We start from the raw sequence: 25,829 nt of genomic DNA on the forward strand, positions 1-25,829 counted from the left end.
CACCTTGTACAGCAGTACTGCTGCATTTGTACAAGGTGGCTGACTTTTTCTCATTGCCCACGTGGAACTCAACACGTACAAAACGTGTCTCATTGAGACCATTCCACTGTCCCTGAGGTGTGACTTTCCTTTCTAATGATACGCAGCACCCTCCTTGGTAGCGCTTCCCGTCTTTTGACATCATTGGTTAGCTGGCTGCGCCTGTGCGTCCGCCCTGCTCGAAACAACGCCCCTCGGTTTCTTATTTATTTTGTAAGCGAGGGTGTGGTTTATGGGCACGAGCAGTGCATATGTTCGCCTGTCGTCACTCATCTCCTTCCGCCTTCTTCAGACTATGCAGCCTCATGGCCGCGGCATGCGAGAAGGGATCAGCAGAGGCCGCCCAGTCTGAAGCAGGTGTAAGGACGTGTGTGAGCGTTGAAAATATTTACTGCTCAAGGCCACGAATCCCAGCACCGCAGTGTGACTTTATGAAAAGGCACTGTGGGTCTGGGATTTATGGCCATCGTTAACCGCACCGGCCAACATGAAATGAGGTCATAAGACGGGCAGCGCTAACAGGGCATTGCCAAGGGATAACACAAGAGCGCAGACTCCTGTACAGCAAATAACAACGCTCAGGAAGCTGCGCCAAGAACCAAGGTGTTATTTTGGACACCTGTGCTGCGTCTCCTTAAAAAGACAAGTCACGCCTCCACTACAGTTTGACTGTAGAATGGGCTAAATTGTGTACGTCTTTCATTCAGCGTGTGCAAGTAGACAAATTAATAGAGCAACCTTTGACTTGTGCAGCATTAATACTGCACAAGGTGTGGCTCTTGTACTTTGTAACACCTGAGGGGGGGTTAAAGGTTTCCTTTGAAATTGGTTCAACTAGGCTTCGGCCTACACTCTGCTCCTCTCCTCCTCCTGCTGCCCCTGAGCTCTAACACCGCTAGTTTTTGCCTGGAAGTGCTAGCTGCACAGAGAAAAACACCCGCCATTGTGTCAGTGGGGTTCAGCAACGCCAGCTGTTCCCCCACTGTGTAGCCGGCAAAGTGTCCTGCAAACGCAACGCAGACACAAAGCTGCCTCCAGTGCAGGCTTCGGCCTACACTCTGCTCCCCCTGCTTACCCTTTGCTCCAACACCGCTAGTTGGGGCTCTAGGAAGACAATCTTTAATAGGCAACGCATCCGGGTTCCAGCACCGCCAGCTGGTTCTCGGCAGTGGTTTTGTCACGGGTAGTCCCTCGCGCCCAGCCTGGTTCCAGCACCGTCAGCTGTTTCCGGGTAGTGTCAAGCTCACTGAGACGCGTATGCTTGCCCCGTCGTGTTGTGGTCGGGTTAGCCAACTCCATGGTGCCTCCAGTTTAGGAGCTTCCTATGTGGGCTGCGTGAATTGGTAGTCAATGCTGGTTCTGTAGTGCCAGTAGGCCAAGCTCCCCCTGTAGGACTGTTGGGGTTCGGTAACTGCGGCTGCCTCGCGGCCTAGCTGTTCTCTCCTCTCCTGTGGACCTTGTGGTCCACCACCTGGTGCCAGCACCGTCAGCTGGTTCCGGGCCGAGCCTTTGGCTTAGGTGCCTCCTCCTGGGTATCCGAGTTCCGACAACGTCAGGCGGTCCTTGGTAGTGATTTTAAGTGCGGGCACCTACAGCTTAGTAACCTCGGTCCAGCACCGTCAGCTGGTCCTCGGTCGTGCCATTGGCTCTTGCACACTGGGGCAACGCATCCGGGTTCCAGCACCGCCAGCTGGTTCTCAGCAGTGTTTTTGTCACGGGTACTCCCTCGTGCCCAGCCTGGTTCCAGCACCGTCAGCTGTTTCCGGGTACTGTCAAACTCACTGAGACACCTATGCGTTGCCCCGTCGTGTTGCGGTCGAGTTAGCCAACTCCAGGGTGCCTCCAGTTTAGGAGCTTCCTATGTGGGCTGCGTGAATTGGTAGTCAAGGCTGGTTCTGTAGTGCCAGTAGGCCAAGCTCCCCCTGTAGGACTGTTGGGGTTCGGTAACTGCGGCTGCCTCGCGGCCTAGCTGTTCTCTCCTCTCCTGTAGACCTTGTGGTCCACCACCTGGTTCCAGCACCGTCAGCTGGTTCCGGGCCGAGCCTTTGGCTTAGGTGCCTCCTCCTGGGTATCCGAGTTCCGCCAACGCCAGGCGGTCCTTGGCAGTGCTTTTAAGCGCGGGCACCTACAGCTTAGTAACCGGGTTCCAGCACCGTCAGCTGGTCCTCGGTCGTGCCATTGGCTCTTGCACACTGGGGCAACGCATCCGGGTTCCAGCACCGCCAGCTGGTTCTCTGCAGTGTTTTTGTCACGGGTACTCCCTCGTGCCCAGCCTGGTTCCAGCACCGTCAGCTGTTTCCGTGTAGTGTCAAGCTCACTGAGATGCCTATGCTTGCCCCGTCGTGTTGTGGTCGGGTTAGCCAACTCCATGGTGCCTCCAGTTTAGGAGCTTCCTATGTGGGCTGCGTGAATTGGTAGTCAAGGCTGGTTCTGTAGTGCCAGTAGGCCAAGCTCCCCCTGTAGGACTGTTGGGGTTTGGTAACTGCGGCTGCCTCGCGGCCTAGCTGCTCTCTCCTCTCCTGTGGACCTTCTGGTCCACCACCTGGTTCCAGCACCATCAGCTGGTTCTCGGTAGTGTCTTTTGCTCTTGTACCTTCTGCTCCCCATCCTGGTTCCAGTACCGTCAGCTGGTTCCGGGCAGAGCCTTTGGCTTAGGTGCCTCCTTCTGGGTATCCAAGTTCCACCAACGTTAGGTGGTCCTTTGTAGTGCTTTCAGGCACGGGTACCTCCTGCTTAGTAACCGGGTTCCAGTAATGTCAGCTGGTCCTCGGTAGTTCCATTGGCTCTTGGACCTTCGGCTACCCATCCGGGTTCCAGTACCGTCAGCTGGTTCTCGGCAGTGTCTTTTGCTCTTGTACCTTCTGCTCCCCATCCTGGTTCCAGTAACGTCAGCTGGTTCCGGGCAGAGCCTTTGGCTTAGGTGCCTCCTTCTGGGTATCCGAGTTCCGCCAACGTCAGGCGGTCCTTGGTAGTGTTTTTTAGCACGGGTACCTCCTGCTTAGTAACCGGGTTCCAGTAACGTCAGCTGGTCCTCGGTAGTTCCATAGGCTCTTGAACCTTCGGGTAGCCATCCGAGTTCCAGTTCCATTAGCTGGTTCTTGCCATTTTCTCAGCCTTCTTGTACCTTCTGCTACATTTCCAAGTTGAAGACCCTAAAGTCGACGACCCGGAAGACCACCCCGATGACGACGGCGGAGACGACGACGGCGGAGACGATGACCCTGGAGACGACGACCCTGGAGACGACGACATGGAAGACCGAGAAGCAGAAGAACAAAAGGCTGCAGAACAAAGAGCAGAAGAACATTAAGCATAACACTTAATATCAGAGCAAAAGAGATTATCTAAATTATATGCAGAAGAAGACTAAGCAGTGTATGGGGGTGAGTCCGTTCCTCCTCGTGGTGCCCCTGGATAAAGCCTGATGCTGCAGGCCAAACTGAACGCGGACAAATGTAACTTTTGTGACTGGCAGAACGGAAGGTGTAATCTTCAAACTTTTATAGATAACAACTACGGGAATGCCTGTCACAAATGAGAATATGATGAAGAAGTAGAATAGGAAGAATAATAATAGTTGAATAAAATGAATATGAAGAATGTAATAAAAAAAAAATAGGTAGAAGATGAAGAAGAAGATGAATAAGGTGAAGAAGTTGATGTCAAAGATGCTGATGATGATGATGAAGATGAAAGTGTGGGAAAAGTTAAAAAAAAAAAAAAAAGGGGAAGGGCGTGGAATAGTGAAACATCAATATCTGACAAAATAAAAAAAAAATTACATAGTCAATATCTTTGTCACTACGAACGTCTTTAAAAAAAATAAATAAATAAGGCTATTCTATTTGATTGGGCTAAACCTCTATGACTTTAATGTCTCCGCCACCTCCCCAAATACATCCTGCATTATTCTTTGTTGTTTTCCTTCATGTAGAATGAACCTACAAGGAAAGAAAGGGTTTATTTTAATTCCGATATTTTGGTCCCATTGACTTGCATTGGGATCGGGTATCGGTATCGGCGATATCCGATATTTTTTGAATATCGGCCGATCCAATCCGATACCGATACTTTCCGATATCGGAAGGTATCGCTCAACACTAGTCCCCACTTAATTGTAAAATGCTGCGGAATATGTTGGCGCTATATAAATAAAAAATGATTTATTTATTTATCTCTTTACAGGGAAACTACAAATAAAATGTATTTATCTTTACTGTTTCATGTGTTTGTGTTTTTCATTGCCCCATTAACCCATTTAGGCTATTTTCTTCCCTTAGGACTGCACACAATTTGGGGACTTTTAATTTTTGCATTTATGAAATCTTTTCGGGTTTTAGTTTTTCACTGAATCAGTTTGGGGTACATATATGTTAGTGTTTAATATCTATTAAATTGGAAGAGGGGGAAAGCTAAATAAAAAAAAAAATATTCTAAAAAGATTTTGTGCAATTTATTTTTTTCTGTCAGAACATGATTCTGTTTACTTTTTAATCCAATAAAGGTATTTTCAGTTTTCATTTTTAACATTAGAATGTACTGGCATATGTACGATGGTATATTATGTCCATGCATAGAAAGTTGCATAGGAAACGGTTAGTGCAAAGTAGTAGTGATATGTGCTTATAGATGTTTACATCAGGTAGCTCTAGGGACCTAGTGCCAGGTTGTCTTCATAATGACTCCAGTCCTTGCCTTCATGTCACTAGGACAGTTACAAGGGGTTCTGCTCCTTGTTCAGTGCCATGATCAGGCTTGAATACCACTTTGAGAGGGTTTACTGGAAGGAGTGCAGTTCTCTTTTCTGTCAGTAGTTCTGTGGGGGCAATGGCAGTGACTGCACTTTCACCTTGACACTAGTACGTAAAGATGCGCTTAATACCTCATCATCTTGAAGTATTATTACTGTAGGATGATTTGTCAGAAAAAGGTACACGTTATTATAGCTTATTTATACAGTGGAAATAAAAGTTTGTTCTAATTTTCTACCTGCATAAAAATCCATTATTATTTTGCTATTGGATGTCATAAAAATTTCATACAATGGCATGTAAAAGTTTGGGCACCCCTGGTCAAAATTACTGTTATTGTGAACAGCAAGTTGAAGATGAAATGATCTCTAAAAGGCCTAAAGTTGAAGATGACACATTTCTTTTGTAATTTAGACAAAAAATATATATTGTCATTTTTTACATTTTAATAATTACAAAAAGATAAATGGTCCTATGCAAAAGTTGTGTGCTCAGATAACTTTGACCAAGGTTTCAGACGTTAATTAGCCTGATAGGGTTATGGCTTGTTCACTGTCATCGTAGGAAAGGCCAGGTGATGCAAATTTCCCAGCTTTATAAAGTCCCAGCCTCCCCTAACCTTGTGCCAAAAATAGCGGCCATGGGTTCTTCTAAGCAGCTGCCTAGCACTCTGAAAATGAAAATGATCAAGGCCCACAAAGCAGGAGAAGGCTATAAAAAGATAGCAAAGCGTTGTCAAGTTGACCTTTCCTCAGTTTGAAATGTTATTAAGAAATGGCAGTTAACACAACAGTGGAGGTCAAAATAAAGTCTAGAAGACCAAACAAAATTTCAGTGAGTTTCAGTGAGGATTGCTAGAGAGGCAAATCAGAACCCCCGCTTGACTGCAAAAAACCTTCAGAAAGATTTAGTAGACTCTGGAGTTGTGGTAAATTGTTCTACTGTTCAGAGACACATGAACACCTTTTTAACATATTTATGAATGGTCTTGTAGGGGGCATACAGAGTGAAATTTCAATATTTGCAGAGGACACTAAACTGCAGGGTAATCAATACAGAGGACAATTTTATATTACAGGATGATTTATGTAAACTAGAAGCTTGGGCTGATAAATGGCAAATGAGCTTTAATGGGGATAAATGTAAGGTCATGCACTTGGGTAGAAGTAATAAGATGTATAACTATACGCTTAATTCTAAAACTCTGGGCAAAACCGTCAATGAAAAAGACCTGGGTGTATGGGTGGATGACAAACTCACATTTAGTGGCCAGTGTCAGGCAGCAGCTACAAAGGCAAATAAAATAATGGGATGCATTAAAAGAGGCATAGATGCTCATGAGGAGAACATAATTTTACCTCTATACAAGTCACTAGTGCGACCACACTTAGAATACTGTGCACAGTTCTGGTCTCCGGTGTATAAGAAAGACATAGCTGAACTAGAGCGGGTGCAGAGAAGAGCGACCAAGGCTATTAGAGGACTGGGGGGTCAGCAATACCAAGATAGGTTATTACACTTGGGGCTATTTAGTTTGGAAAAATGAAGGCTAAGGGGTGATCTTATGTTTATGTATAAATATATGAGGGGACAGTACAAAGACCTTTCTGATGATCTTTTTAATCACAGACCTGAGACAGGGACAAGGGGGCATCCTCTACATCTGGAGGAAAGAAGGTTTAGGCATAATAACAGACGCGGATTCTTTACTGTAAGAGCAGTGAGACTATGGAATTCTCTGCCGTATGATGTTGTAATGAGTGATTCATTACTTAAATTTAAGAGGGGACTGGATGCCTTTCTTAAAAATTATAATGTTACAGGTTATATATACTAGATTCCTCGTTAGGGTGTTGATCCAGGGAACTAGTCTGATTGCCGTTTGTGGAGTCAGGAAGGAATTTTTTCCCCATTGTGGCTCTTACTCTTTGCTACATGGGTTTTTTTTTGCCTTCCTTTGGATCAACATATTAGGGCATGTTAGGTTAGGCTATGGGTTGAACTAGATGGACTTAAAGTCTTCCTTCAACCTTAATAACTATGTTACTATGTTACCTGTACAAATATGGACTTCTTGAAAGAGCCATCAAAAGAAGACCTCTCCTGCATCCTCACCATAAAATCCAGCATCAGAAGTATGCAAAAGAGCATCTTAACAAGCGTGATGCATTTTGGAAACAAGTTCTCTGGACTGATGAGATTGAAATAGAACTATTTGGCCACAATGATCAAATATATGTGTAAAGAAAAAAAAGAGCACAGAATTTCAGGAAAAAACAACTTGCCAACTATAAAGCATGGGGGTGCCTGAGGGCACTCCTCTCTGCCCTCAGGCTATCTCCTGAGTGTTCTTTTCTACTCTCAGGCCACTTCCTCAGCCCTTCAATTTGCTCACAAACCGCCTCCTCAGTGCACCTCTCTGCCCTCAGGCCATTTACTCAGTACTAAGTGACGTAACTGGAGTCTTATGGACCACGTTGCAAGATATAGACCCCCCATTCTGAATATGTATATATATGCACCCACCATCCTGGTATATTAGTCCCTCATCCTGGCCCCATCTTGGTATATATCCCATCCTGGCATATGCCCTTATCTTGGGCCCCATCCTGGTATATATATCCTCCATCCTAGTATATGTTGCCTGTTCTGCCTTTGTTCTTTAATTTATAGAACAAATAAACCATTATAGTCACCAGTGACATAGAAGTCATGGGGCATCATAGCAGAATTATAATGCACTTCCATAGTCCTCCATATAGTATAAAGCAGAGCCCATAGTACACCTTAAGCACAGGTCCCCAACGTTTCTGACCTTGGGAGCCACAGTCGGCTCTGACAGAAGGTCGAGAGCCACGTCCAGCCTTGAGAGAGGGTCGTGAGCCACATTCAGCTCCTGCCCCCTCACAATAGTGGCAACCAAAGCCCCCATTACAGACATGATGGTAACCAAAGCTTTTCCACAAAAAACAATCACCCCAAAGCAGTATACTAAGATCCAAGGGTTCCTACAATACAACCCATTCAGTATTCTCCTATAAAGAACTACCAAGACACAGTCACAGGTGGTGTCATCTTGTCTCCAGCGTACCATACTTAAATCATCTGAAAACCCCTATGACCAGTATATGTAAATCCAGATCTGCTCTTCTGTGCAGAGCTGCTCACAAAATTCATCATTTTCAGATGTGCTCTTCATACCTGTTTGCTAGACCTGGAGCTAATGCACTAAGCTGACAAACAGCCGTGAGCCACAATTCATGGGACCGCGAGCCACATTTGGCTCCCGAGCTACAGGTTGGGGACCCCTGCCTTATAGTATACTGAACAGTCCATAGTCCTCCATATAGTATAATGCACCTCCATATTAGTATAATGCACAACCCATATCCTTCACATAGTATAATGCACAGCCCATTGTCTTCCATATAGTATAATGCACGTCCTATAGTCCTCCACATAGTGTAATGCACAGTACATATCCATCATATAGTATAAAGAACCCTCCATAGTCCTCCATATAGTATAATGCCCCACATAATCATACATAAAGCATAATGTACAGCCCATAGTCCTCCGTATAGTATAATGCACATCCCATAGTCCTCCATATAGTGTAATGCACAGCCCATATCCTTCATATTGTATAATGAACGCCCATAGTCCTCTATATAGTATTATGCACCTCATAGTCATCCATAAAGTGTAATGCTCAGCCCATAGTCCTCCATAAAGTATAATGCACAGCACATAGTCCTCCATAAAGTATAATGCACAGCACATAGTCCTCCATAAAGTATAATGTGCATTATACTTTATGAAGGAATATGGTATGTGTACTATATTATATAGATGACTATGGGCTGTGCATTATACATTATGGAGGACTCTGGGCTGTGCAGCACTGCCCATAGTTTTCCATGAAGTATGGCGCCCCTCATAGTCATCTATTAAGTATAATGCACAGCCCTTCGTCATCCATAAAGTATAATGCATCCCATAGTCATCCATAAAGTACTGTATAATTCACAGCCCATAGTCATCCATAAAGTACTGTATAATTCACAGCCCATAGTTATCCATAAAGCATAATGCACAGCCCATAGTTATCCATGTAGTAGTATGGTCACCGTGTACTCACGTATTTAAAAATAAATACATCCCATCCACTCCCCTGCTCTACTGCATCCTATTGTGAAGCCAGAAGCTGACTTAAGCCTGCAAGCGACAGGAGTGCATCATGTCACTTCCATGCACCCCCAGTCACATGCACACCAGTTGCTGGCCTCTAATTGGCAGGCAGCATGTATTGAAGCTTCTATTCAGCAAATGAAGGTCAATGAGCTCTGTGTCGTGGCAAAAGAGAAGTGGCAATAAAGTGCTTCTGTCTTTTCAGAGGACACAGCACCTAGCAGTGTTGTTGGGTCATATGGACAGCGCTGTGCAGTGTGAGCTCAGCTGTTTGGTGCCTGATGAAGGCAGGGCGGGACATTTGTCTCACAACCTGGAACACAGGCCTAAATACATGACTGTCTCGCTGGATCTGGGAAGGTTGGGAGCTTTGTATAGCTAGGAACCTGCTTCTGATAGCGTTCCTGAGGAATTTTAGTCCATTCCTCAAGTGCAAATGTGACACCAAGGAGCTCGGTTGTCACAGTGGTGTTGCCTTCCTCACTGGGAGGGTGATGCCATGCTTGGAAGCGACGAGGATCCCTTTAACAGGTGACACGTACACACAACACTGTTCTTACTCCAGGCCAGAAGGGGGAGCTCTGATCCAGTTTGTGGGTGGCACAAGGTTCTGCAGCTCCTGAAAAGAGAAGAGAGGGACAGAGCAGATTGTAAGAAGCAAAGGAGAGGAAAGATACTGGGAGTGGAGCTGCGAGATGGCTCACTCCAGAATCAGCGCAAGTAATCGGAAACTGGAATTCTGAGGTTGTGGGGGTTACTGTATGCCCCACAACAGAAACCGGCGGACAGGAGATTTCAAGTCACCTGTCTAGCATTACATCCGAAGGCACAGCAGCATATAGAGCCCGGAGTTGCCGCAAGTAGGGACACCTGTAAAAAGGCTTGAGTTGCCCACCATACGGATTATTGTCCTGCTAATAGGACAGAGAAAAAGTGCGGACCTTGTGTGAGGCCTAAGGCAGCAAAGGACCACAACACAGCACAGTAAGGAAGGCTTCCAACCCCACCTGGCTAGGGGGATTCTGAATCGCTTCCACGATGGCCAAACCTCACCATCACCTGTGATCCGTACCCTGGACTGTGGCTGCATACTACCAGTAAAAGGTAAAGAGACTGCAATCTTGTGTCCTCTAATTCTTTCTGGCACCATACCATCTACCATCTTTGCCTACTATACCCCTTTAAAGGGACACTGTCACCTGGATTTGGAGGGAACAATCTTCAGCCATGGAGGCGGGGTTTTGGGGTTTTTGATTCACCCTTTCCTTACCCGCTGGCTGCATGCTGGCTGCAATATTGGATTGAAGTTCATTCTCTGTCCTCCATAGTACATGCCTGCGCTGTGCAAGATTTTCTTGTGCAGGCATGTACTATGGAGGACAGAGAATGAACTTCAATCCAATATTGCAGCCAGCATGCAGCCAGCGGGTAAGGAAAGGGTGAATCAAAAACCCCCAAACCCCGCCTCCATGGCTGAAGATTGTTCCCTCCAAATCCAGGTGACAGTGTCCCTTTAAGCAGCGTCGGTCATCCCTGACTGAATACTACAGCTGGAATCACGAACATTCTTTATTTAAAACATCCCCATTTGAGACTTTCCCTTTAACTTAGACTCCCAGGGCCACGGACCGGGTCACTGCCACTGACCACCCCTTTAATGACCACTGGACCCGGCCCCGGTACCCCAGTGTCCTAGCAGGCGCTCCACAATGGTTCACTAATATTATTGGGTTGTCAAGAGAATGGTCAAGATGTAAAGACAAGAGATAATTTCCTCACTCAAACAAGACAATATATACAAAAACATTGCAAATTTATTGAATGTTCTTAGACATACTGCTGGAAGCAGAGTTCACAAGCTCAGTTTTAAAGGATCACTAGCTGCACTTTAAAAATGCTCGATTAGGACATGAGCGTGCTTGGATTACACCTTATCCGAGCATGCTTGCGCATCACTACCAGAGGCTATCTAAACATTACAGGAATAAAAAGATATCACAGGATGCCACCAGATTCTTGAGGAGGCAGATGATGAAAACCCTGGACTGCAAAACACTTGCACCAAGAACTGCACTGCAATGTGACTAAGCTCTGAAGGTGTTCCTGCCCAAACTCTACAACATATATCTTCGTTATCCCAAAAGCACAAGAAAAGTTGGCTCAAATGTTCCAAAAACCATGTAAATAAGATTTAACATAGGTTTGGGAATTCTGTTCTATGGATCGATAAACAAAACCTGAAATTTGTGGGGCCTACGAATAATCAGTAAGTCTGGAAAAGGAATAGTGAACTGTATACTGAAAAGATCACCCTGCTTACAGTGAAGCATGTCGGTAGCTCAGTAATGCTTACAGTGAAGCATTTCAGTGGCTCAGTAATACCTACAGTAAAGTATGTCATTGGCTCAGTGATGCTTATAATGAAGAATCAGATGCCAAACAGAGCCACAGTATGGCAACCGTTCTTTAAGGTCACATTGTAATTCTATAGCATAGGAAGCTGTAATTTGCCTTGTAGATTAATAACTGCTACTGTAAAAAACATTGTAGAGAAAAAATGTCTAATTTTTCTGAATGAAGCTCTGAACGATTTTTTATACGCCCTACGCCCTAGTCAACCTACCCTTAGCAAAATCCAAAAAAAGATACAAATGTATCTACCTCAAATTGGTATCAATAAAACCTTCAGCTAGTCACGCACACAAAAGCCATTAGATAGCACAATAGATGGAAAAATAAAAATGTTATATCTTTGAAAATGGCGACACAAATCAAAAATTCCTTTTTACAACTTTCTGAAATTTTTTGACGACTTTAAAAAAAAAAAAACTCTATACAAGTTTGGTATCACTATAATTGTATTGATCTGGAGAATCACGATTCAGATAATGTTTTTGTTCCACAAGATTTTTTTTCACAATTTCACACTTTCCCGTTTTACAGTACATTCAATGATAAAGTGACTGATGCAATTCAAAAGTACAAGTAAAATTTGTCTTTTCTCAGCTACAACACACTAAATACAATAACAATCATCAGGGGAATCTAGATTGTTAACTTGTTACAATTTTGTTTTTCACATCTAAATCCCATATTCAATGTGAGCTGAGGAGTGACACGATTATTTGGGCATCAAATGTTTCTGTTCCCCGTTCTCATTCAAGTAATGGAAAAAAATGACATTTTTATTTAGAAAGGAAACTACTCAGAGCAGTAAAGAGGCAAATCTGTCATTCCAGCCTCTCAATAACGACCCTTTCAAGACACAATGCAGACCATTTGTCCATGACTTGCTGGTCACATTCCTGTTTCTTGCTGGTTTATAGGTCTTGCTGTGTATAATAAATAATCCAAAGGGAAAATGAAAGAATACACCCCAGCAGGTCTAGCAGATATGAAAAATGGTATGGCTGCATTATTGCTTTTCAGGGCTCTTTACAAATGTACCAGCGTGTTACATCCGTTTTGCACAGCGCAGGCATCAGGTACACAATTTGGGAGATTTGGTTATTGGACGGATCCCCTTGGAAATAGATGTGAAGCAGAACAATTTATTATGTCATGAAACTTTTAGTATTTATATATGTAAGGGAATGTTACCCAGCCCAGATACAAAGAGATTGTGATAATATAACTTTGTATATGTTGTATTGATATTTTGTGTTTATTATTTGACATAATCACAATTGATCTTTACAATTAACAATCATCTTTGGAGAGTGATTATGTAGGATATGGTTATCAGTACATTATTCTATATTTTTAGAATTTATAATAGCTGAAACATCTATCCGTTCATTTTTTTATCTAAACATTCCACAATTCTGTGTACATTTCATTGCAAACTAGAGTTGTCCATAGAAATCATGGAGGTCCCATATCAAAAGTTCAAATTGGACCTCCTTCCCCATCCCCCAGAAATATTTTGCGGAATAGGCGGGATCACAGTGTAACGATTCCACCCCTCAGTGCTGAGCTGTCTGCAGTGATTGACAGCTCAGTTGGCCAGTCTGCTTCAGGGGCGTGCTGAGCCGTCTGTGTGTTTATTGACAACTTGGCCATCCATTCTGAAACTAGGAGGTGCTGAGCTCTGGTAAGGTGCTCCCGGTTCCCTTGATTTTTCAGCTATTTAAAGTGAGCCTGTCAGCAGGACAGTGTCAGGTTGGTGCCCTTACACTGATTAAGATGATAAATTGGTTGATGAAATCCATCTTGTGGTTCTTGTTTAATCTTTATTTGCAGTTTTCAGTTAATGAGATTCTCATGCTTCGTGTTGGCCAGTGGGGGATCTTCATGTGGTGCTCTGCTTACATGTTCATCTGTATGGCTTATGACAGATCACTAATCCTTCAATGACCTGCCCCCTAGTTTACATGCTGTATATAATATGGTTTTTAAAAAAAACATTGGATATTATACGTATTTTCATTTTATTTAGACATAAAGTGTTGTTTGAAAATTTTTTTTAATCAAAATGGCACAGGTGGACGCTCCTGCTGACAGGTTCCCTTTAACTGAGCTGTCAGTCCCAGATAGCTGTCAGCCATAGCTTCAGCACACATTTATAGCTGACAGTGAGAATAAGAGAATGATGTATCATGTACAGCACATACTTACCAGCATCTTTCAGAGAGAGAATGTAGCTGGAGTAAAAGGGTCAGATTCCCAGCTGGCAGAGCATGGATAATGTGCTTGAAAACTGTATAATTACATTTGGTTTCTATGAAGACAAGAGGGTAATGTTTCACTTTGAAGCTTTGAAAAGTAAACATTTTCTATGGATGGCAACAGAAATTTATTGTGGGGCAGAGAAATACAGCGAATGAAATAAGTATTGAACACATCACTAATTGTGCTATTAACATGAAATTATGTTTGGTGATGGGGTGGGATTATGGGTGGTGATGGGGTGGGGGGGCGCAATTATGGGTGGTGATGGGGTGGGATTATGGGTGGTGATGGGGTGGGGGGTGGGATTATGGGTGGTGATGGGATGGGGTGGGGGGGCGGGATTATGGGTGGTGATGGGGTGGGGGGGCGGTATTATGGGTGGTGATGGGGTGGGGGGGCGTGATTATGGGTGGTGATGGGGTGGGGGGCGTGATTATGGGTGGTGATGGGGTGGGGGGCGGGTTAATGGGTGGTGATGGGGAGGGATTATGGGTGGTGATGGGGTGGGGGGGCGGGATTATGTGTGGTAATGGGGTGAGGGGTGGGATTATGTGTGGTGATGTGTTGGGGGGCGGGATTATGTTTGGTGATGGGGTGGGGGGTGGGATTATGGGTGGTGATGGGGTGGGGGGGCGGGATTATGGGTGGTGATGGGGTGGGGGCGGTATTATGGGTGGTGATGGGGTGGGGGGGTATTATGGGTGGTGATGGGGTGGGGGGGCGGGATTATGGGTGGTGATGGGGTGGGGGGGCGGTATTATGGGTGGTGATGGGGTGGGGGGGTGGGATTATGGGTGGTGATGGGGTGGGGGGGCGTGATTATGGGTGGTGATGGGGAGGGATTATGGGTGGTGATGGGGTGGGGGGGCGGGATTATGTGTGGTAATGGGGTGAGGGGTGGGATTATGTGTGGTGATGTGTTGGGGGGCGGGATTATGTTTGGTGATGGGGTGGGGGGCGGGATTATGGGTGGTGATGGGGTGGGGGGGTGGGATTATGGGTGGTGATGGGGGGCGGGATTATGGGTGGTGATGGGGAGAGATTATGGGTGGTGATGGGGTGGGGGGGCGGGATTATGTTTGGTGATGTGGTGGGGCGGGATTATGTGTGGTAATGGGGTGAGGGGTGGGATTATGTGTGGTGATGTGTTGGGGGGCGGGATTATGTTTGGTGATGTGGTGGGGCGGGATTATGTTTGGTGATGTGGTGGGGGCGTGATTATGTGTGGTGATGTGGTAGGGGCGGGATTGTGTGTGGTGATGTGGTGGGAGGCGGAGCTACTGTGCAGGGGGCGGGATTAGCGAGTAATCACGATGCCTCATATATATAGATCGTAATAGACATTACATCTTGTTCAGAAGAGATTTGCAGAGAATATTATCATTCCAAGTAGATATTCACTGTAATATAAAATAAAAGAAGGAATATCTGGTAATAACCAGTATAATAAGTATCATCAATAGTGTTGAGCGATACCTTCTGATATTCGGAAATATCGGGATCGGATTGGATCGGCCGAACTCCAAAAAATATCGGATATCGCCAATACCGATACCGGAAACCAATGCAAGTCAATGGGACACAAATATCAGAATGAAAATAAGCCCTTTCTTTCCTTGTACATCCTGTTCCGGAGGGGGGGAAGAGTGTGGGCGGTGCGTGGGTGGAGACTGCATGTCTGTGTGGGACTGTGGGCAGTCTGTGCGGGCCTGCCGGGGGTCTGTACGGGCCTCTCGGGGGTCTGTGCGGCCTGCCAGGGGTCTGTACGGGCCTCTCGGGGGTCTGTGCGGCCTGCCAGGGGTCTGTACGGGCCTCTCGGGGGTCTGTGCAGTCTGCCAGGGGTCTGTACGGGCCTACAAGTCCCATCGGGCGATGCCTGCTACAATGGCAGTGATTGACACATTAGCCAATGATGGGACAGTAGTAGTCCCATCATCCGGCGAATGTGTTGAATGTAAAAAAAAAAAAAAACACATACATACTACATACTACATACATACAAACAACATATTACATACAACATACTATATACTACATACATACAACGCATACAGGCTCGGTTTTCTTACAAAACACAGTCTCTTAGGTTTATTTCACATCCACATAAACCACATCCTCAGAACTTGGTAACAGCTTGAACACCATCTGTACATATTCATCTTCACCACAGTCCGTCACTAACCCCGGTTAGCATAACACACGGATCCCTATCCGTTACCTGTGGACGACCTTCACAGGTTCCTGGACACCTCTTGGCCTCAGAGGTGCCCCATACACAATGTCTCTCTCCTCTGACCCCGGTCAATATAACACGGATCCCTTTCCGTTACCTGTTGGTGCCGCACAGGTTCTCGGATACTTCTCCTCCACAGAGGTAACCTTCAGACGTTCTCAGTGACCCTGGTCAGCATTACCTACGGTTATCAGACCGTTTCACAGGCTGGCATGTGCCAGGTCCAGAGCCCCGCCATGTGCTCTTCAGGAATCCTATTATCCAAGATTTCCAACACAGACTTCCAGGGCCTTGCACTTGAACCACTCAGATCCAAACACAGGAACATGTGACCCACATCCTGGTCACATTATATACCTTTTAACCACTCCCCTGGGTGGGAGTGTGGAGGTGTGGCTAGTCTGACCCTCCCATCTCTCAGAACTAGCCTGCCAGCCTCCCTAGTTAAACAACACACTTCACTTGTAGGACTACAGGTCCCAGAACACAATATAACTTCAGACTAACAGCGCAGAGTGTCCTCCTCTGCGACACACAGACACGTCATTCACAATAATGCCAGACTTTTACTCATCACCACAGTTACATCTGCGATTGCCATCCATTCCTATGGCCACCATACGCCTCTATGCGCACTCTAGGAAGCTCATACAGTGCCCCCTATCTATAACATAGGTCACTATACTACATATTCCCCCCCTCTGTTCAAATCCGTAGGGTTGAACACTTATCACACCCCCTTGCTAGGTTTGTCAACATGTAAGTCTTGAATTCCAGTCTTCAAGTCACCATCTGTCTGTGTCAACAGACCTTTAGTCACCACATTTCGGGTCAAACGTGGCAGCCATCTTCCATCACTTGAAGGGCTTCTTCTTTACTGTACTCCCTTATTTCCTCAGAGTCACAGTCACCCGCATAGCCTGTGTCATACCCCACAGTATGGTGAACCCCCAAGTCACATTCTTTCTGGGTGTCAGCTCCACACGTTTTAGCTACCACATCAGGTGACATCCTGTCCGTAAGTTGGGACCGTCCACCATTTTCCTTGGTCACGCTTAACTTAGGACTGTCAACTATAGGGGGTGCACTCTCTGCATTAATCTTCATACACATTAATTCCACAGACACTTTCCCTGTTATTCACCAGTCCCACAGGGTTTCCAAATCTCGCCCTATTACCAAAGTGTACAGTAAGACGGGACTACCCTTACATCGTGGTACGTGGACTTCTCTGTCATGTCAATGTAAAGGCAGGCTGTCAAATGTCCTTTAACGTCCCTCACCTGTATCATTCACGCTTGTCCCTATCCAGGTGACACAGTGCATTCAGAAGGGGTTCTCAGCAAAGTCACTTTACTCTCTGGGTCTATCAGTCCCATCACACATTCTCCATCCAACAGAAAGGAGCACTGTCATGATAAATCATTAACTGAGCAATTCACAGTATAGCATGGACCTGCATAGCACAATTGCCCCTGGGGTCCACTGGTCTGCGCCACCCCTTTAACTTCAGGAGGCTCTGCCCCTTTTTTTGGAAACTGGCATTCCCCGGGTCTCCACACCTTTTTGGGCCACCATCCTTGTTCGGGTAACCGCCCCCTTTTGGGATTCCACCCCTTTAGGGTCACAACCCCTTTTTGGGCAACTACTACCTTTTGGGTTACCGCCCCATTTTGGACTCCACCCTTTTTTGCAACCATCCCTGTTTAGGTTTTCCGCACCCCTATTTGGGACACTTTGGGTTGCACTGGCCCTTTAAGAGTCTGCACGAAATGTTTTTTTTCTCAACGCCTCTCCAGCTCCTGCTGGCACTGCCACAGCTCCTGCTGTAGTCACAAACCACCGGCACCTCCGGCTACCGATCACAAGCTGCTGCTGAACCTCTTGATGCAACTGCAGCTACACACCACAACGCTCTGTACGGCTCCACCGCAGACTTCGTGGACCCGCCGATCCACAGCAAGACGCTTGTCACCTTCGTGAACCCCACCGAGTTACAGCAAGACGCTTGTCACCTTCGTAACCCCACCGAGTTACAGCAAGACGCTTGTCACCTTCGTAACCCCACCGAGTTACAGCAAGACGCTTGTCACCTTCGTAACCCCACTGAGTCACAGCATTACAGCACAAACACAATTTCTCACTGCACATGTGCTTCTTGGACTGTTTTTCTGCCCGCATTCGAGCACCAATTGTAGCGTTTCCCTTACTTCGGGTCTAGGGGGACACTCGCTTGGCACGGGAATAACGCATACAGGCTCGGTTTTCTTACAAAACACAGTCTCTTAGGTTTATTTCACATCCACATAAACACCATCTTCAGGAACTTGACAACAGCATGAACACCGTCTGTACATATTCAGCTTTATCACAGTACCTCAGTGATCCCGATCAGCATAACACACGGTTTTCAGACCATTACCTGTTGGCAACCTACACTGGTTCCTGGACACCTCTTGGCCACAGAGGTGCCCCAGACACAATGTCTCTCTTTTTCTTTCACTCTGACCCCGGTCAGTACAACACGGATCTCCATCTGTTACCTGTCATCGCTTCACAGCTGCACAGGTTCTCGGATACCTCTCTTCCTTAGAGGCATCCTTCTGACATTCTCACTCTGACCCCGATCAGTACAACAGGGATCTCCATCCGTTCCACAGTCTGGTCTGTGCGAGGTCCAGAGCCCCCGCCATGTGCTCTTCAGGGAGATGACACTCCCAACACATGGGGCTCTCCAGGACCTTCCAGCACAGACCATTCAGGTCCACACTCAGAGCCCATGTGACCAGATCTCAGTCACATTATATGCTTGTAACCACTCCCCTAGATGGGAGTGTGTGTGGCTAGTCTGACCCTCCCATCTCTCAGAACTAGCCCTGCCAGCCTCCCTAGTTAAACAACACACTTCATTTGTAGGACTACAGGTCCCAGAACATCCTTACTTCAGGCTGACAGTGCAGAGTGTCTTCATCTGCGACACATACACCGGCCATTCACAATAATGCCGGACTTTTACTCATCACCACAGTTACATCTGCGATTGCCATCCATTCCTATGGCCACCATACGCCTCTATACGCACTCTGGGAAGCTCATACAGCACCCACAGTATGTATGTAGTATGTATGTTGTATGTATGTAGTATGTATGTATGTAGTATGTATGTATTATGTATGTAGTATGCATGTATCTTGTATGTATGTAGTATGTATGTAGTATGTATGTAGTATGTATGCAGTATGTGTGTAGTATGTATGTATGTTGTATGTATGTTGTATGGATGGATATATGTTGTATGGATGTACAGTGGGGCAAAAAAGTATTTAGTCAGTCAGCAATAGTGCAAGTTCCACCACTTAAAAAGATGAGAGGCGTCTGTAATTTACATCATAGGTAGACCTCAACTATGGGAGACAAACTGAGAAAAAAAATCCAGAAAATCACATTGTCTGTTTTTTAACATTTTATTTGCATATTATGGTGGAAAATAAGTATTTGGTCAGAAACAAAATTTCATCTCAATACTTTGTAATATATCCTTTGTTGGCAATGACAGAGGTCAAACGTTTTCTGTAAGTCTTCACAAGGTTGCCACACACTGTTGTTGGTATGTTGGCCCATTCCTCCATGCAGATCTCCTCTAGAGCAGTGATGTTTTTGGCTTTTCGCTTGGCAACACGGACTTTCAACTCCCTCCAAAGGTTTTCTATAGGGTTGAGATCTGGAGACTGGCTAGGCCACTCCAGGACCTTGAAATGCTTCTTACGAAGCCACTTCTTCGTTGCCCTGGCGGTGTGCTTTGGATCATTGTCATGTTGAAAGACCCAGCCATGTTTTATCTTCAATGCCCTTGCTGATGGAAGGAGGTTTGCACTCAAAATCTCACGATACATGGCCCCATTCATTCTTTCATGTACCCGGATCAGTCGTCCTGGCCCCTTTGCAGAGAAACAGCCCCAAAGCATGATGTTTCCACCACCATGCTTTACAGTAGGTATGGTGTTTGATGGATGCAACTCAGTATTCTTTTTCCTCCAAACACGACAAGTTGTGTTTCTACCAAACAGTTCCAGTTTGGTTTCATCAGACCATAGGACATTCTCCCAAAACTCGTCTGGATCATCCAAATGCTCTCTAGCAAACTTCAGACGGGCCCGGACATGTACTGGCTTAAGCAGTGGTACACGTCTGGCACTGCAGGATCTGAGTCCATGGTGGCGTAGTGTGTTACTTATGGTAGGCCTTGTTACATTGGTCCCAGCTCTGTGCAGTTCATTCACTAGGTCCCCCACGCGTGGTTCTGGGATTTTTGCTCACCGTTCTTGTGATCATTCTGACCCCACAGGGTGGGATTTTGCGTGGAGCCCCAGATCGAGGGAGATTATCAGTGGTCTTGTATGTCTTCCATTTTCTAATTATTGCTCCCACTGTTGATTTCTTCACTCCAAGCTGGTTGGCTATTGCAGATTCAGTCTTCCCAGCCTGGTGCAGGGCTACAATTTTGTTTCTGGTGTCCTATGACAGCTCTTTGGTCTTCACCATAGTGGAGTTTGGAGTCAGACTGTTTGAGGGTGTGCACAGGTGTCTTTTTATACTGATAACAAGTTTAAACAGGTGCCATTACTACAGGTAATGAGTGGAGGAAAGAGGAGACTCTTAAAGAAGAAGTTACAGGTCTGTGAGAGCCAGGAATCTTGATTGTTTGTCTCTGACCAAATACTTATTTTCCACCATAATATGCAAATAAAATGTTAAAAAAAACAGACAATGTGATTTTCTGGATTTTTTTTTCTCAGTTTGTCTCCCATAGTTGAGGTCTACCTATGTTGTAAATTACAGACGCCTCTCATCTTTTTAAGTGGTGGAACTTGCACTATTGCTGACTGACTAAATACTTTTTTGCCCCACTGTATGTAGTATGTTGTACTGTATGTATGTTGTATGTATGTATGTATGTTGTATGCATGTAGTATGTTGTATGTATGTATGTAGCATGCATGTAGTATGTTGTATGCAAGTTGTATGTATGTATGTAGTATGTTGTATGTATGTTCTATGTATGTATGTATGTAGTATATAGTATGTTGTATGTATGTTGTATGTAGTATGTATGTATGTAGTATGTATGTAGTATGTTGTATGTATGTATATAGTATGTACAGTACAGATCAAAATTTTGGACACACCTTCTCATTTAAAGATTTTTCTGTATTTTCATGACTATGAAAATTGTACATTCACACTGAAGGCATCAAAACTATGAATTAACACATGTGGAATTATATACTTAACAAAAAGTGTGAAACAACTGAAATTATGTCTTATATTCTAGGTTCTTCAAAGTAGCCACCTTTTGCTTTGGTGACTGCTTTGCACACTCTTGGCATTCTCTTGATGAGCTTCAAGAGGTAGTCACCGGGAATGGTCTTCCAACAATCTTGAAGGAGTTCCAAAAGATGCTTAGCACTTGTTGGCCCTTTTGCCTTCACTCTACGGTCCAGCTCACCCCAAACCATCTTGATTGGGTTCAGGTCTGGTGACTGTGGAGGCCAGGTCATCTGGCATAGTGCCCCATCACTCTCCTTCTTGGTCAAATAGCCCTTACACAGCCTGGAGGTGTGTTTGGGGTCCTTGTCCTGTTGAAAAAGAGATAATGGTCCAACTAAACGCAAGCCGCATGGAATAGCATGCCGCTGCAAAATGCTGTGGTAGCCATGCTGGTTCAGTATGCCTTCAATTTTGAATAAATCCCCAACAGTGTCACCAGTAAAGCACCCCCATACCATCACACCTCCTCCTCCATGCTTCACGGTGGGAACCAGGCATGTAGAGTTCATCTGGTTCACCTTTTCTGCATCGCACAAAGACACGGTGTTAGGAGTCAAGTTACCACCGCTGTACAGCGGGAATCTCGAACCATGTCTGCTGCGGTCTCCCATTCTGCATCTACCGCAGTGGAGCCTGCTCAGCGGAGACAACGGTCCCAGCGTCTCACTGAATCTGATACTGTGCAAAGGGTTACTGCTGCCTATCCAGGCTCTGCTATTGTACCCTGCACTGGTCTGCGGTGAGCAGGCTTTTCTGGGACTAAGTCCTGCTTTGCACACACTGAGCATGCCCAGGGTAAGATCTCTCAGTGAAGATCAAGGGTCACATGCTCAGGTACTGTAGTAACTTCCATTGGTCCTCCAGGAAGGCCCTGTACCTGATCAAGTTCTGTGGCAGCCTTCCATTGGTCCTTCTGGGAAGGTCCTGAAGTTGCTACAGCTATAAAAGGTTCTCATGACCGCACGGCCATGCGCTAGTATCAAATATGTACGAACTCAGCACCAGTGTGGTCGTGTGTGTGGTTAGGGACCCGGCTGAAATAAGCCCCTAGAATGCTGGCACCTCCGGTGAGGAGTTTTGTGTGTATGCAGTCAGGGACCCGGCTGAAATAAGCCCCTAGAATGCTGGCACCTCCGGCGAGGAGTTTATGTGTGAATTCAGGGCTGGCTAATAGCCATTAGAATTCGGGCTCCACCGGAGAGGAGCTGCGTGTTGGTTGGACTGCATGACCACTGTCGGCTCTACACAGTAGCTGTGTCCCCTGTGAGCTAAACAGGACACAGCGTTCTCTTTACTATGGGCTCTGTGAAGTAACAGAGTTTGTTCTAATTTGCTTCGCCGCCTTGCTTAGCAGCAGGTGGATCCCGGGTTGTGAACGCATCTATCTCCCCTAATAAATATATTCAGTGTGTTCCGTCAACCCTAACACACGGTGGTTGGAACCAAAGATCTCAAATTTGGACTCATCAGACCAAAGCACAGATTTCCACTGGTCTAATGTCCATTCCTTGTGTTCTTTAGCCCAAACAAGTCTCTTCTGCTTGTTGCCTGACCTTAGCAGTGGTTTTCTAGCAGCTATTTTACCATGAATGCCTGCTGCACAAAGTCTCCTCTTAACAGTTGTTGTAGAGATGTGTCTGCTGCTAGAACTCTGAGTAGCATTGAACTGGTCTCTAATCTGAGCAGCTGTTAACCTGCAATTTCTGAGGCTGGTGACTTGGATAAACTTATCCTCAGAAGCAGAGGTGACTCTTGGTCTTCCTTTCCTGGGGCGGTCCTCATGTGATACAGTTTCTTTGTAGCGCTTGATGGGTTTTGCCACTGCACTTGGGGACACTTTCAACGTTCTCCCAATTTTTCAGACTGACTGACCTTCATTTCTTAAAGTAATGTCACGTCACGGCAGTGGAGCAGGGAGAGGTAAGTATTTCAACTTTGCAAGTGCTGTGATCCTGAGAAAGCAGGGGGGGCCCACTCGTTCGCATTGGCACTGGCACAGGGACCCTCAAAGTACGGCGGTGTGTTTGCACAGCGGGGGCGCCTCCCACCGGCAGCGACACTTTTGCGTACTATGAGGGGCCCTGCGCCAGTGACGTCGCCAACGAGTATTCCCCCCCACCCAATGAAGGAACCTGCACTTTCATCTGCACCTTCCTCTTTGCCCCCGTGTAAGGTGGTATAGTATGCGGGAAGGGGAACCTCACTTTCAGCAGGGTCAGATTCTGGCTGTGTACAGTGCAAGGAGAATGTAGCAGTCTGGGTCAATGTACCAGCAGAGTCATCTAGCACTGGCTGGGCAATGGGCAGGATGAGGAGGAAACACAGATATAGGCCCAAATAATAAAGTGGGCTAAATGCATTTCAAAATTGGTAACAGGACTAACCAGGCGGCATTGCTTTGTTCAGTGGAGGACAACTGTAATGAGAGGCTGACACAGTGAGTAGGCCCAAATCAGTAAGTAGTCAAAATGCAGTTCAAAATTGGTAACAGTAGTAAACAGGCGGCTGTTGTGAGTTCTGTTTTTGGGCTCCCTCTGGTGGTTACTGATGGTACTGGGTGACTTGTCTTTCCTGGGTTTCTGGGTTCCACCTGTTCCATCAGCTTATGGGAGTTTCCTATTTAACCTGGCTTTGCTGGCATTTCCTCGCCGGTTATCAATGTATCCAGTGTGTCTTGTTACCTCTGCTCCCTGCTCCTAGAACCTTCTGGACAAGCTAAGTTTGGATTTTCCTGTTTTGTGTTTTGCTTAATTTGGTTTTTAGTCCAGCCTGCAGATATGTGATTCTCTGCTGCTGGTTGCTCTAGTGGGCTGAAATTGCTTTTCATGTACCATGAGTTGGCACATGAGTTCAAGTAATTTCAGGATGGTTTTTTGAAGGGTTTTTCGCTGACCGCGCAGTTCACTTTTGTATCCTCTGCTACCTAGCTTTAGCGGGCCTCATTTTGCTGAAACTGTTTTCATACTACGTATGTGCTTTCCTCTCATTTCACCGTCATTATATGTGGGGGGCTGCTATTTGCTGTGGGGTATTTCTCTGGAGGCAAGAGAGGTCTGTGTTTCTTCTGATAGGGGAAGTTAGATCTTCGGCTGGAGCAAGACGTCTAGGATCATCGTAGGCACGTTCCCCGGCTACTTTTATTTGTGTGTTAGGTTCAGGGTCGCGGTCAGCTCAGGTTCCATCGCCCTAGAGCTTGTTTGTATCTGTGCTTGTCCTTTTTGTGATCCCCTGCCATTGGGATCATGACAGTATAACCGGCCCACAAAGTGTTAATTGTATTGGCTGAAGTAGGAGGATAAGTAGTCTGAGGAAGTTTTTTTTTTTTTTCCTTTCTCTTTCCCTCAGAGTTTGCTGCCTAGCCTTATTGCAGCCTGGCTACTTCCTCCTCCTCTTAATCTTTGAATGGCTCTGATCTCAGCTGTTTATCATGGACGTCCAGAGTTTGGCTTCCAGCCTGAATAATCTTGCCACTAAGGTTCAAAATATACAGGATTTTGTTGTACATGCTCCTATGTCTGAACCTAGAATTCCTGTCCCAGAGTTTTTTTCTGGAGATAGATCTCGTTTTCTGAATTTTAGGAACAATTGCAAGTTGTTTCTTTCTTTGAAATCTCGCTCCTCTGGAGACCCTGCTCAGCAAGTCAATTATATCTTTCCTGCGGGGTGACCCTCAGGATTGGGCATTTGCATTGGCACCAGGGGACCCTGCGTTGCTTAATGCAGATGCGTTTTTTCTGGCATTGGGTTTGCTCTATGAGGAACCTAACCAAGAGATTCAGGCTGAAAAAGCTTTGTTGGCCCTCTCTCAGGGGCAAGATGAAGCAGAAATTTATTGTCAAAAATTTCGGAGGTGGTCGGTACTTACTCAGTGGAATGAGTGCGCTCTGGCTGCAAAGTTTAGAGATGGCCTTTCTGAGGCCATTAAAGATGTTATGGTGGGGTTCCCTGCGCCTGCTGGTCTGAATGAGTCTATGACTATGGCTGTTCAGATTGATCGGCGTTTACGGGAGCGCAAACCTGTGCATCATTTGGCGGTGTCGTCTGAACCGTCACCTGAGATAATGCAATGTGATAGAATTCAGTCCAGAAGTGAACGGCAAAAGTATAGGCGGAAAAAAGGGTTGTGCTTTTATTGTGGTGATTCAGCTCATGTTATATCAGCATGCTCTAAACGCACAAAAAAGGTTGATAAGTCTGTTGCCATTAGTACTTTACAGTCTAAGTTCATTCTGTCTGTGACTCTGATTTGTTCATTATCATCCATTTCCGTCGATGCCTATGTGGATTCAGGCGCTGCCCTGAGTCTTATGGATTGGTCATTTGCCAATCGCTGTGGGTTTAGTCTGGAGCCTCTGGAAGTCCCTATTCTTTTGAAGGGAATTGACTCTACACCTTTGGCTATGAATAAACCTCAGTACTGGACACAAGTGACCATGCGTATGACTCCCGTTCATCAGGAGGTGATTCGCTTCCTGGTACTGTATAATTTGCATGATGTTCTAGTACTTGGTCTGCCATGGTTACAAACTCATAATCCAGTCCTTGACTGGAAATCAGTGTCTGTGTTAAGCTGGGGTTGTCAGGGGGTTCATGATGATGCACCTCCGATTTTTATC

Source organism: Ranitomeya imitator, chromosome 8, assembly GCF_032444005.1.
Source record: "Ranitomeya imitator isolate aRanImi1 chromosome 8, aRanImi1.pri, whole genome shotgun sequence".
Lineage (NCBI taxonomy): Eukaryota > Metazoa > Chordata > Amphibia > Anura > Dendrobatidae > Ranitomeya > Ranitomeya imitator.